The sequence below is a fragment of the Ornithorhynchus anatinus genome, chromosome 4, assembly GCF_004115215.2.
Source record: "Ornithorhynchus anatinus isolate Pmale09 chromosome 4, mOrnAna1.pri.v4, whole genome shotgun sequence".
In the NCBI taxonomy this organism is placed as follows: domain Eukaryota; kingdom Metazoa; phylum Chordata; class Mammalia; order Monotremata; family Ornithorhynchidae; genus Ornithorhynchus; species Ornithorhynchus anatinus.
Genome location: NC_041731.1, coordinates 2,659,359 through 2,672,220, shown reverse-complemented (window position 1 = coordinate 2,672,220; position 12,862 = coordinate 2,659,359). Strand labels below are relative to the sequence as shown.

Below are 12,862 nucleotides of genomic sequence, written 5' to 3'. Positions count from 1 at the left end.
GAATAGTAACGAGAGGGCTGGGAAAGGATGTTGAGTTAAAGATGAATTAGCCAATAAAGCCTTGCGGAAGCTGAGTTTAGCCGGGCAGGGTCCTATTCATTTCTAGGTTAATGAGGATAAATGGCGGTTCATCCTTTGGTTACATTCATCTTTGCTTTTTGCCTGTTCTCATCCCTTTGGCTGTCCTGGGGTCAGAGCTTGTGCCCATCTTTCTGAGGAATGCCCTTTTAGGATGCCAGCTCTTTCTTTGAGGAAATCAATATCCCTTTGTTTCCTCTCACATCACAAGGAGGCGGCACAAAGGGTGATTGTTACGCTCTTCTTTCTGGAAGAGGGAGGTGGTCAGGCTCTTCAAAATGGTGGCCTCAACCCACCTAGTGACCAATCTCAAGTCACTCTTCCTGAGTCATGGGGGGTCTTCACTGCTCAGTTGCTCGCTTTCAGCCGGGAATGGATCTTCTCTAGAACCTAATCAGACAGAGACTCATCCAAGTTGCCTAAGAACTCCCAAGTAAGTTATCCCACAGTAAACCAATCAATCAATGGTATTTATTGAGGGCCTACTGGGTACAGAGCACTGTACTAAGCCCTTGGGAGAGTCCAGCGTCACGGAATTAGCAGTCACATTCCCTGCCCAGAACGAGTTCACAGTCTAAAGTCCGATTTCCCCCCATTAGACTGTAAACTATGAGTTCTGTAGGAGATACAAGATGAACAATTCAAAATCCCTGCCCATATGAGGCCCACAGATCAATTGGAAAGGAGAACAGGGATGGAATCCCCATTTTACCAATGAGGAAATGGAGGTTCTGAGAAGATAAGTGAGTTGTTCAGGTTCACAGAGCAGACAGATGGTGGAGCGGATTAGAACCCAGATCCTCTGATTCCCGGGCCTGTGCTCTTTCCACTAGGCCGCGAGGAGAGAGCTATCCCCTGGAGAGAACTGAGAGGACCTGACTCTGAATGAACTAAAAAATGCCCGTCAGGAAGAAATGGGATATTTCTCCCCTGGACTGCAAGCTCGTTGAGGGCAGGGAACGGGTCTACCAACTGTCACAGATCTGGCGAACCGAGGGCTGATTACCCCAGCAGCCTCTTGAGGAACTGACCAACTCCCGTTCCATCCTCAGACCAACCCCAAGCAGCAGGGCCTGTGAGCTATCCATAGGGTCAGGGTGATGCCCGGCTCCTTGGGCTACCGGAAGGATCCCCACCCCACCTTTCAACATTCCTCACACTCACAGTGGTGAAACCACCCCCGTTGAAATCTGGTATCATTCCGAAGCAGGGGGATTGACACGATGACCCTGACAGGGACCCTTTTAGCATGCAGAGGCTGAGATGGGCATGAACTTTCCATGCTAAGGTCTGCTGGACCTGGGCCCAACTTTCCTTAGAGGAATCACATTCCCAGCCTCCGTGTGAACTTTTCCTCCTCACTCTGGGTATGTCAGTCTGTGCTGACCTTTGCCAGCTCTTGTGTGGATTAATTAGCACTCGGAGAATGAAATGTCAGAATGATGGCATATATTTATTAGCGTGAAGAGTTTCGGAGCCTGGAGTTGTGCTCTGTGAGGTACTGAGCAGGGCGCTACCAGGCGATACTGCACTGAACCAGCAGATCCTCACTTTATTGAAGGTCTCATTGCCCCAGACGGGCGGGAGGGGCGGGCGGGGGAGGGACAGGGAAGACGGGGGAGAGCAGTTATTATTATTATTATTAGCAATATAGAGAAGCAGAAGGGAAAAGCCGAATGGCAGCGGGTCGGTCTCCCTTTGTTAAAAGGTCCATTTGTTCCAGATAGAGCCCTTATGCAACGGTGCCTAATCTACAGTGACCTCGTGTCTCAATTTAGATGGGACGCGCATGGATATGGGGATTTCGTCCTGCCGCCGAAAGAGCTTAGGGTAAGGTCCACTCCTCCGTTTTGTCTGGGGAATCAAGAGACCTTGTCAGCCAGGGTAGAGGCTGGATGGCAGGATGAGAGAGGTAATAAAATCCTGGAGGGCAGGGAGGGAATCGTGTCTACTGACTTTACCGTACTGTACTCACCCAAGCATCTGGTAAGGTGCTCTGCACACGGGAAACGCTCAATAAATACCATCGATCGAGGGATTAATTGACAGAGGAAGAGACAGCTCAGAAGAAAGAAGCCATCAGAAAGTTTGCTCTTATTATCACTTCATTGATCAAGTGACTAATGGAGACAACCGTATGAAGTGTTGATCCACTTGGTCTCCGGCCCGGCTATCGGTGACGTGGGGACGACACGCCAGAGACTCCCAGAAGCCTCTAGCGGGTGGATGGCCTGCCACGGTGATCTCGCAGCAGCTGCAGAGGAAGCAGAGGTGAGCAGCTTTCAGATGCCGGGGAGCCTAGTGAAAAGAACTCGGTCTGGGAGTCGGGAGATTTCCGTTCTAGCCCTAAGTTTGGCCCTTGAACCACTGCGTGTGCTTGGGCGAATCGCCTAATCTCCCTGTGCCTCAGTTTCCTCATCTGTATAATGGGGATGAAATACCAGCTGTCCCTCCCTTTTAGACTGCGAGCCCCACCTGAGACAGGGATGGGGACTGCGTTGGAAGAGCAGAGTGGTCTAGCGGAGAGAGCACGGGCCTGGGAGTTAGAAGACCTGGGTTCTAAACCCTGATCTGCCAGTTACCCGCTGTGTGACCTTGGACAAGTCACTCAACTTCTCCGTGCCTCAGATTCCTCATCTGTAAAGTGGGGATTCAATGCCGGTGAGCAGAGGGGGCGGGAGGTGGAAGAAGAAGAGGGAGGATTGATTACATTTCCTGCAGGTCTTCTGTCGAATTTCTGCATGGCCCCTCATTTCTTTACAGACTCTGCCTTGGGGACCTGGTGCTTATTTTCCAAGCTCCTAAAATGGGAAACTCAGTGCCCGGCATCCACCATCGATCTCCACCTGCTGGAACTCTGGCCCCAAGTCTTCTGGACCCAGGGTGATCATCTCTTTGAAATATCAGTTCACGTCCACTGCTGTTTGCAAAATGGCCTCCTACTCTGTGCCGGTGTTTGTGAGGGAGCTCCAGACTTTGCATAAGGGTTTGAAGATTGGAGCTCAGGGTAAATAGTCTCCTTTCCCAGTGGGAGAGCCAGCTTTTGGTTGCCTAAATAATGCAATTTCAGCCTTTTGATGAAACGATTATTATAGTTATTTTCTTTTGCTTGAAAAAATGCCTGTGCCCTCTTCCCACATGCCCTTACCCAGCTCCCAGGCCTCTTCCCACCTTGGTAATCTTCATCAGTTTGCAAAAAACCGAGTGGGCGATAATTTCCTCATTTGAAACTGGATTTCCCCCTCTAGTTTGGCTAAAGCTTGTCACTCTCCCAAGTGCTAAGGAGAGTGATCTGCGTAGATTTTCAATAAATGAATACTATTGACCGATCTTCAGACTCTGCGACAGAATTTTTCAGCCGGTACCCGCCGGTACTTTCTAATATGTCAAGGGTGTGGGAGACAAGGGAGAGGAGGAGTTTTGTCCTCCACCTGCACTCTCCTTCTCTTTCTGCTAATAATAATAATAATAGTGACATTCCTAATTGGCTACAAAGAGCTCGTGGTATGCGATGGATTTTGGTTAGCGCCCTCTCTCCACTTCAGCGCTGTTTATCGTGATAACTTCCCATGCCACACGGAGCCTCTCATTTCTGGGGTCCATCGAAGCCGGAGAGGCTCTCGGACTCATAAGAGTCAGGGGCCTGGCTGAAACCCTGCCAATCGATCAACGAATCGAAAGTATTTAATGAACACTGGACTGGGCGTGGTATGAGGACAGCGGGGAGTCGAATTTTTATTTTAAAAGCACCCAGTGAGGCAGTAACAATGTTAAAACCCCAGGGGGGAAAGCGGTGGATGTGAAATGTCCTTTTTGTTGACCCAAATGTTTGGCAGTTGCAAGTTCAATCCTGAAATGAGATCACCGGCGGAAGGATGTCTGTGGAAAGACTGCCCGCAGCCTCCAATCCTACCGGGCCCCACCTAAGATGCCCTTTTGGTCCCTGCTAAGTATTCACATGTGAAAATGGCAGGTTTCGCTCTCCCGCCACCTGTATACTCCCTTGGGTTTCACAAATTTCAGTTGGAGGTGAGAAAAGTGAAATATTCCTCCATTTGGGAGAAGATGAAAATAGGCTTTGACCCCCTGTGTGGGTGAGAGATACCTCAGAGGACTCAGTCTCTTTGGTTTCCTTAGCCAGGAAAGTCACACGACTTTGTTTATTGCGCACAGAGATGTTAGAGGACAGCTGTGAACCCTGCCCCGATGGGGGCGATGCAGAACAGACATCATCATCATCATCATTGTCGTCGTCTATGATATTTATTGAATCCTTTCTATGTGCAGAGTACTGCACCGAGTGCTTGGGGGAGTATAAGACCACAGAATTGCCATACACATTCTCCGGGGAAGCACTGTGGTCTAGTGGGTAGACCCAGGTAGACGTGGGCCTGGAAGTCAAAAGGCCCTGGGTTCTAATCCCGACTCTGCCACTTGTCTACTGTTTGACCTTCGATGAGTCACTTTACTTCTCTGTGCCTCAATTACCTAATCTGTAAAATGGGGATTTTACAGGCTGTGAGCCCCGTGTGGGACAGGGACTGTGTTCCAACCTGATCATCTTGTATCTTCCCCAGGGTTTAGTACTGCGCCCGGCACATAATAAATATTTGACATATACTACAGTTATTATTATTATTATTATCATTATTACTATTATGGATTCCAGGAAGGCGGTTTGGCGGATGAGTGGGTGGGAGTGGGTTGTGGAAATGAGTGGGGGGAGTGGTGAGGTGAAGGCAGGTTGGGTCTGGAGATGTTTTTAGCCGATATCTTTTGAGTGCCTGAGTTGAGGCGTAGGCAGACTTTTGTCAGAAGCTGAGCTGTGTGGGTTGTGTGAATCCATCGGGTTTCCTGGCAACACGAAGGGAACACCGAGAGTACAGGTGGTGCAAACGTAGGCCCTCGCCCACAGCAGATTCTCCGCAGGGAGCCAACTCCTGGCGGCCTTCCCCTCGGGACTCACCGGACAATGGGCACCGACCTCTGGATCGAGCCCAGGTTTGCTGCGGATTCTCTATTCTTCTGCTGCATCCTGTCCCCACAGCCGCAGCGCTTATGGACATAACTTTATGCCACCTGGAATTTCTTTCCATGTCCCTCTCCCCCACTAGATTGTAAAATATTTGAGGATAGAGGTGTGTTTACTTCCCTACGTTCTCCCAAGTGCTTAGTGCAGTGTTCTGCACCTGGCGAGCACTCAATTAAAAAAACATTGACTGACTGACTGACTGATTGATTGATTTTCCAGTCAATTGAACGGTCAGGCAGTGAATCAGGGAGACGGTCAGGTAGCCTGTCAATCGGTTAGCCTGTTAGATAGTCTGTTAGTTATTATTATTATTGTTATTATGGTATTTGTTAAGTGTTTACCATGTGCCGAGCACTGTTCTAAGTGCTGGGGTAGCTACAAAGTAATCAGTTTGTCCCATGTGGGGCTCCCAGTCTTAATCCCCATTTTACAGATGAGGTAACTGAGGCACGGAGAAGTTAGGTGGCTTGCCCAAGGACACACAGCAGACAAATGGAGGAGCTGGATTAGAACGCAGGGCCTCTGACTCCCAAGCCCAGGCTCTTTCCACTAAGCCACGCTGCTTCTCTAGTTGGTCAGCAAGTCAGTCAGTCAGGAGGCCGCACTGAGCACTGAGAGGAGGGGCAAGAAGAAAGCATATCCTCCTACCCTCGGGGAACTGACAGGAACCTGGAAGAAAGAAAAGACACAATCTCTGCCTTCAGAGAATTGCAAAGTAAAATAGAGCAGGCGGGACAGACAGACATGCAGACACGCAAAGAGACATGTAACTCATCCCAGAAGCAGAGCACCAGTAATAAAAAACTCCCAAATCAGAAACTTAACCAACGTCTCCCGAGATCTTCACAAATGTCAAGGGTAACTGGAGTGAGTAGAATGAACAAAACCAGGTGAGGTGGGAAAGATTCTTGGAAGAGGTAAGCTTTGAGTGAGGTTAAGGGAGTCAGAGCTACAACTGCAGTCACAGATGAGCCAACCGCTGGCCGACATGTCATCTTCAAGGGTCCTATCGACCCTCATTTGAGTGGCAAGACAGAGGCCAACGTTCTGTGACCGTTCCGCTTCGTGTGGGTCACCTGGTCTCTTTAAACCGAAAAGATAATCGTCTCTACACCGATTCCCTCTGTGGGTATCCACGGCGATATTATCCTTCTGCAGTACGGCTCGTCGAGGCGGGAATATGGATCCATACGGATCCGTCAGTGATAAATGTGTGTGTCGGGATGAAGTGCTAGAAATATATATCCTTATTCTCTCCCGTTCCCCTAGGAGTAATTTATTCTAATATCTGTCACCCCCATTAGACCGTGAGCACTTTGTGGGTAGGGAGTAGGTCTACCAATTCTATCGTATCGTTTTCTCCCGAACACCTAATATAGTGCTCAGCATGCAGTGAGCACTGAGTAAATGCCACCGATCGACTGACTGATTAAACGAACACCCCAGAAAGCAGATCTGTTTGCGCCGTTCTGCACCGAGGAGGGGCACAGGCCGATTTATTCAATGATCTTCTTTGAGGTTTACAAAAAAGATATTATTTTGGTCTTTGCCTTTTGGGAACCTGGCCCATCCTAAGTAAGAACAAATATGCAGAAACCAGAATGGAAGGCACTCTGTCTCCTACACTGCCTCGCTCAGGGAAACTCCTGGGAAACGGGGAATAACTGAGAAATAGCTTGGCACGTTGGGAAAATGGAAACCTGAAATGTTAAGTATCAACTCACAGCAGAATCTTCCCAGCTCAGCAGAGAAGGCCCTGCCCTGCTCCCTGAACACCCAGGATTCGGTCTCCATTTTATTGCCTCCAGAAGGGAGACTCGGAGGAAACTTCTTTCCTGAGAAGGAAGGTGATTTCTGAGGGATGAAAAATCCATCCCCTCCAGATCCAAATGGAGCAGAGCCAATTTAGATTTTCCGAGTCGCTTTCTTAAGTGCTTATTACAGTGCTTGGAATACAGAAAGCACTCAGTGAAACCGAGTGACTTAGTGGAGAGAGCATGGGCTAGGGAGTCAGAGGATATGGATTCTAATCCTGACTCCCTCACTTGCCTTCTGTGTGACCTTGGGCAAGTCACTTAGCTTCTCCATGCCTCAATTACTTCATCTGTGCAATGGAGATTAAATTCTCCTCCCTCCAATTTAGACCGTGAATCCCATGTGGGACGGGGCTGTGTCCAACCTGACTAGCTTATTTTTACCCCAATGCTTAATACAGTGCCATGGTAAGCTCTTAACAAGTACCATTAAAAATAAAATGAATAAACACCATCGATGGATTCCCAGTCAACGTGTCTTCCCATGAAAATCATCCTCTTTTGTCCACGGAACAGCCCTGTGGAAAAAAGGTACAAGAATTATTCTTCCCATTTTGCAGATGGGGGGACTGCTGGTTCTGTTCCCAACTTTAGACCACAAATAATAATACAAATAATTTTGGTACTTGTTAAGCACTTACTATGCGCCAAGTTCTGTTCTAAGTCCTGGGGTAGAGTCAATTTAGACTGAACACAGATTGAACAAAGGCAGGATGTTGAAAAGGGCTCAGGCTCTTAATCCCCATTTTACAGATGAGGTAACCGAGGCCCAGAGAAGTAAAATGACTTGCCCAGTGACACACAGCAGCCATGTGGGAAGAATAGAGGCTGAGATGTTGCTCTAATAAAGAGAATGGGACCCAGCTAGTGACGTTGACAACACTGAGCAGACACTATGTTTTGATGCTGGATCTGCCAGGTTCTTCATGGCATGTTGAAGGCAGCTCCAGGCTCAGAGGAAGGAGGATGGAAATCCACCCTACCTTCCTCAGATCTAGGATGGAGAGCTCTCTGTTGATTTATTAATTCATCGATTTATCAGTGGTATTTACTGAGCACTTTCTATGCGTAGAACATTGCACTGAGCGCTTGGGAAAAACACGACAGAGTTGGTAGACACTATCCTTACCCATGAGGAGGTTAATTCTGCAGAGAGATACACACATTAAAATGATTAGAGATAGCAGAAATAGCAATAGTAATAGTTTTTATTAAGCATTTACCGTGTTCAGAGCCCTCTAAGTGCTGGGAGAGAATATTCAGGTAGGAATTAAGCACAGTGACTTTTCCTCATGAAGCTCCAAATCTAAGTGAGTTTAGAAGAGTCTAAGAGCATTTACATAGTATCGTGGGACTGGAGTGAGTATCAAAATGCTTGTAGGGTACACACCTGGTGACTAGTCAAAGCAGCTGGGGAGGATTCACGATGGGGAGTGGAAGAAAAAGATTTTTCTCCGGTCTCATCCCTTGACCCAGAGGTCAAAGCTATGGCAGGATAGAGGATAATTTAATCGATCAATCAATCAATTATATTTATTGAGCACTTACTGTATGCAGAGCACTGTACTGGTAGCGTTTGGGAGAGTACAATATAAGAGAGTTGGTTGACACATTCCCTGCCCACAGGAAGCTCACAGTCTAGAGGGAGAGATGGACATTTAAATAAATTACAGAAATGTACATAAGTGCTGAGGATGGGTTAAATAAAGGCTACAAATCCTAGTTGGTGGATGATGCAGGAGGGAGAAGGAGTAGGGGAAATGAGGGCTTATTTGGGGAAGCCCTCTTGGAGGAGATGTGATTTTGATCAGGTTTTGAAGGCGGGGAGAGTGATCGTCTGCTGTGTGACCTTAGGCAAGTCATTTCACCTCTCTGTGCCTCAGTTACCTCAACTGTAAAATGGGGATTAAGACTGTGAGTCCCTCGTGGGACATGGACTCTGTCCAACCAGATTATCTTGTACCTAGCCCCGAAGCTTAGAACAGGGCCCGGCACATAGTAAGTGCTTAACAAATATCATAAAAAAATGAAGAGGAAGGGAGTTTCAGGTCTAAGGCAGGATGTTGGAAAGGGGTCACTGGTGAGATAGATGAGATCGAGGTACAATGAGGAAATCGGTATTAGAGGAGCGAAGTGAACCTGCTGGGTTGTAGTAGGTTTGTTTCCAAATCATTAGCATTTAATATGCCCGGATAACACAACGGATAGAACATTTAAAACATCGGCTCAGCCGTACTTCACGACCAAAGTGCATTTGCTCACTAAACAGGAAATTTTATATAGCGGCAACACTGAAAATAACTCTTATTAAAATGTTCAAAACACCATCTGGTCCTTATCTGAAACTCCAGCAACTCCTAAATAGCACAGAGGCTCGCTCTTTCTTGGGAATCTGGAAAATCCCAAAGAACCTGGGAAGGTGGAGGGTGGTAGATTTCCCCGTAATGCACACTGTTTTTACTGAGGGGGAAAGTTAGGGACATGAGAAGGCCCATTCCTAATCTTGAGGATGGAAATCCAAGAGGGCAACCTTGACGCTACCCTTCCAAGCATCCCGCGCCCACTGTTAGGCCGGATGGACACGTTTCCTGGGGGAAATAGCATTCCTGCTTGCCACACCGTAAGCGCTCAATAAACACCACTTATTGATGCTCTTCCTCAGCTTACCCTGCAGAGCAGGGAGTCTAATGACAACCAGGTAGGTGGAGGAAGGAGAGTTGGAAGAGAAGCGAGGCCGGGTGGAAAGAGCTGGAAGGGACCTGGTTTCTAATCCCAGTTCCACCACTTGCCTGCTGTGTGACCTCGGACAAGTCACTTTTAACCTCTCTGTGCCTCCGTTTCCTCACCTGTAAAATGCGGATTCAGTATCTGTTCTCCCTCATATTTGGACTGTGAGCCCCATGTGGGGCAGGGGCTGTATCCAATCTGATTATCTTGCATGTACTTTTAACAAACGCTGTAATTACTGTTACTGGGGAAGCTAGGCTCAGAAAGTGGATCTATGAGCCGCTCCACAGCACTCCCAAGTAGTAATTGGCAAACCGTTCCCTCCAAGCCCCCCATTTTCCTCCACCGCACACCCACACAAGCCCACGGTTTGTTTACCTTTTCTCAGTGCAACAGATCTTGAGGCTGGGAAGCGGGAAAGACCGAGAAAGGAGAGAGGAGACCAGCTCCCTTCCTTCATCCAGGAACTTTCCTGCAACCTCCCAATGGCCGGTCAGAGGTTAGCAGGCCAGATCTCCGTAAACGCTCTTGGATCCTTTGTCAGCTGCAGGAAGGCCTGACAAGATGGGTTGAGAACCTCTGCAATAGAGTGAAATAAGGTAATAAAAATGATCAAAGATGATAATGAAAATCATTATGGTATCTGTTACATGCTTACGCTGTGCCAGGCACTGAGCTAAGTGCTGGGGTGGACACGATACAATAAAATCGGATAATCTTCTCTCATTCTTCTTTCAATCGCCCTTGGATCTGCACCTTTTACTCACCCCACCTTTAGCCTCACAGCACTTACGTACATATTCATAATTTATTTACGTTCTTGTAGACTGTAATCTTCTTGTGGACGGGGAATGTGTCCACCAACTCTCTTATATTGTACTCTCCCAAGTTCTTAGTTCAATGTTCTGCACACAGTAAGTGTGCAACAAATATGATTGATTATATTAATGTCTGCCTCCCCCACTAGACTGTAATCTTGTTGCGGGCCGAGAATGTCATATAATGTTTGTGTTATACCAACTCCCTTATACTGTACTCTCCCAAGTGCTTAGTACAGGTCTCTTCACGTCGTAAGCACCCAATGAACGCCCTTTCTTGACTGACGGATGGACTTGGGAAAAGTCGATTGATCGCTATTCCTTTCGACAGACAGGAGTGTTGACCAAATCTGGATTAGTCTGAACTGAAATCTGGAACGGGTACAACTGAATTAAAAGCTGGAAATCTCTATAGTCCCGAAAGTAGCTCCTCGAAGAAGCCAAGATAATTTCGGTTCCCTCGCCTGCCTTTTCTTTTTTTTTACATACCCAGCCCTTCTCTGCCCCCGGAGCGGGACGTTGAAGAGGGAGAAGCGGGTCTTTGAAGTAGCTTAGAAATTAGATCTGGGTAAAGCCAGCTGGTCCTTAAAAAGCAAGTATTAGTGAGAACCTAATGAGAGTGGATCAGATGTTTATTGGCAGCTGCCGACCGGGTTTAAGAGGCTGGAGGGGGGTGCTGGCCTCTCTTCAGAGTGGGTGGAGGCAGCCACCACAGACCTACTGTGGTCTGACTGCCAGAGGGTCTCTCTTCTGAAGTAGCCTTGAGCCTCTTATCAATGATTAGACACCAATCTGGTCTGAACACCCACCCTGAGCACTGATAATAGGAACTGTAGCATCTGTGAAGGGCTCCCGCCATGCCAAGCGCTGTGCTGAGCACCGGGGTCGATCCAAAATAATCGGGTCAGACGTTTCCCTGTTCCTCGTGGGGGCTCTCAGCCCAAGAGGGAGGGAGAATGGGTATTATCATCGCTATTTTACAGATGGGGAAAATGAAGACTGACCATATTTCTTTATATTAATCTCTGACACCCCCTCTAGACTGTAAGCTTGCTGGGGGCAGGGAATGTGCCTGTTTATTCTTATAATGTACTCTCCAAAGCGTTTAAGCATGAGCCCGTTGTTGGGTAGGGATTGCTTCTATCTGTTGCCGAATTGTACTTTCCAAGCACTTAGCACAGTGCTCTGCACGCAGTAAGCGCTCAATAAATACGATTGACTGAATGTTCTCCACACAGTGGGCGCTCAGTGAATATGATCGACTCACTGACCGTAATGATGTCATCTTCTGAGGGCAGGGATTTTCAAGCGCTGAGTACAGTTCTTTGTGCAGAGATAGTACTCAATAAACACCCTTTGATTAAAAGATTCACCTCAAACCACAAGCAGACGAGTAGTGGGGCGGGATGAGAATCCAGGTCCTTTGCCTCCCAGCTCTGGGCTTTTTTCACTAGGCCATGTGGCTTCGGTATTAGGTCGCTCTTGGAGAGGAAAGGAGGTGGAAGAACCCACCTTCTTCACCGAACCTACCTCTGGCTGACCCAAGTTTTCAGCACGAAGGGGAGGAAGGTGGCTTCTAGGAGGAGACGTATCCGAATGATCTCAGAGCTAAGAAGACCAAGTCAACTCATTTGAGTGGACAGGACAGGCCCATAATAATAATCAAAAAGACCTCAACGCCGTTCCTCTCTCTTGTCCCCTATTGGCCAGAGGCAGTGATTCCGCCCCCCGACGCCCCCACTACCCCATGAAGACTGTTTGGCCATTCAGCTTGCAGGCTCGCCTTCCAAACAGGATTTCCTGCTTATTTGTGCTTAAGTAAAACCGGGTTTTGAAAAGCATCTTTAAGGGACTGGCAATTATTACCATTTTGCATTTCTATAGCCCTTGATATTTTCTAACAGCTTCCCATCATCTGTTGGCTATTACGGCATCTTAATCGACTTTTTGGACTTCAAGTGCTGATAACCGTTGGAAAGGATGAAGGGCACGGAGGCAGGTGCCATTTCCTGTGAAACACATTTTTGGGGGAACTAAAAGGCAAGTGGGAATAAGAAGACCCCCCCCAAAGATTTCAGCTAAAGTATTTCACCCATCTCAATAAATTTATTAAACTCTCATCGTGTGCTAACGCTGGGGTAGATACAACCATCGGGTATCTGGTTAGAGTTGGTTTCCCATCACGAACCCCCCCACATCCACAAGAGATATTTGATTCTTTATATGGAAGGACGCAGTGGGGCCCTCACGGTCTAAACTGAAGGGAGGAGGATTTAATCTTCATTTTGTAGATGAGGTAACCGAGGCACAGAGGAGTGAAGTGACTTGTCTGAGATCAGACAGAAAACAATTGGCAGAGATGGGATTAGAACACAGGTCCTCCGAGTCCCAGC

The 12,862-nt window shown here is 47.7% G+C and overlaps 1 long non-coding RNA gene across 2 annotated transcripts; it reads left to right on the top strand.

Annotated features, from left to right (window-relative positions):
- The first annotated feature begins 402 nt into the window (after window positions 1-402).
- Window positions 403-12,504, top strand: LOC114811324. 2 transcript variants are annotated; one of them, XR_003759008.2, is made up of 4 exons: window positions 403-511; window positions 2,196-2,349; window positions 10,040-10,250; window positions 12,374-12,504. It is a non-coding gene; the product is annotated as an uncharacterized LOC114811324 (long non-coding RNA). The 2 variants fall into 2 exon arrangements; XR_003759009.2 differs by lacking the exon at window positions 2,196-2,349.
- Window positions 12,505-12,862: the final 358 nt, after the last annotated feature.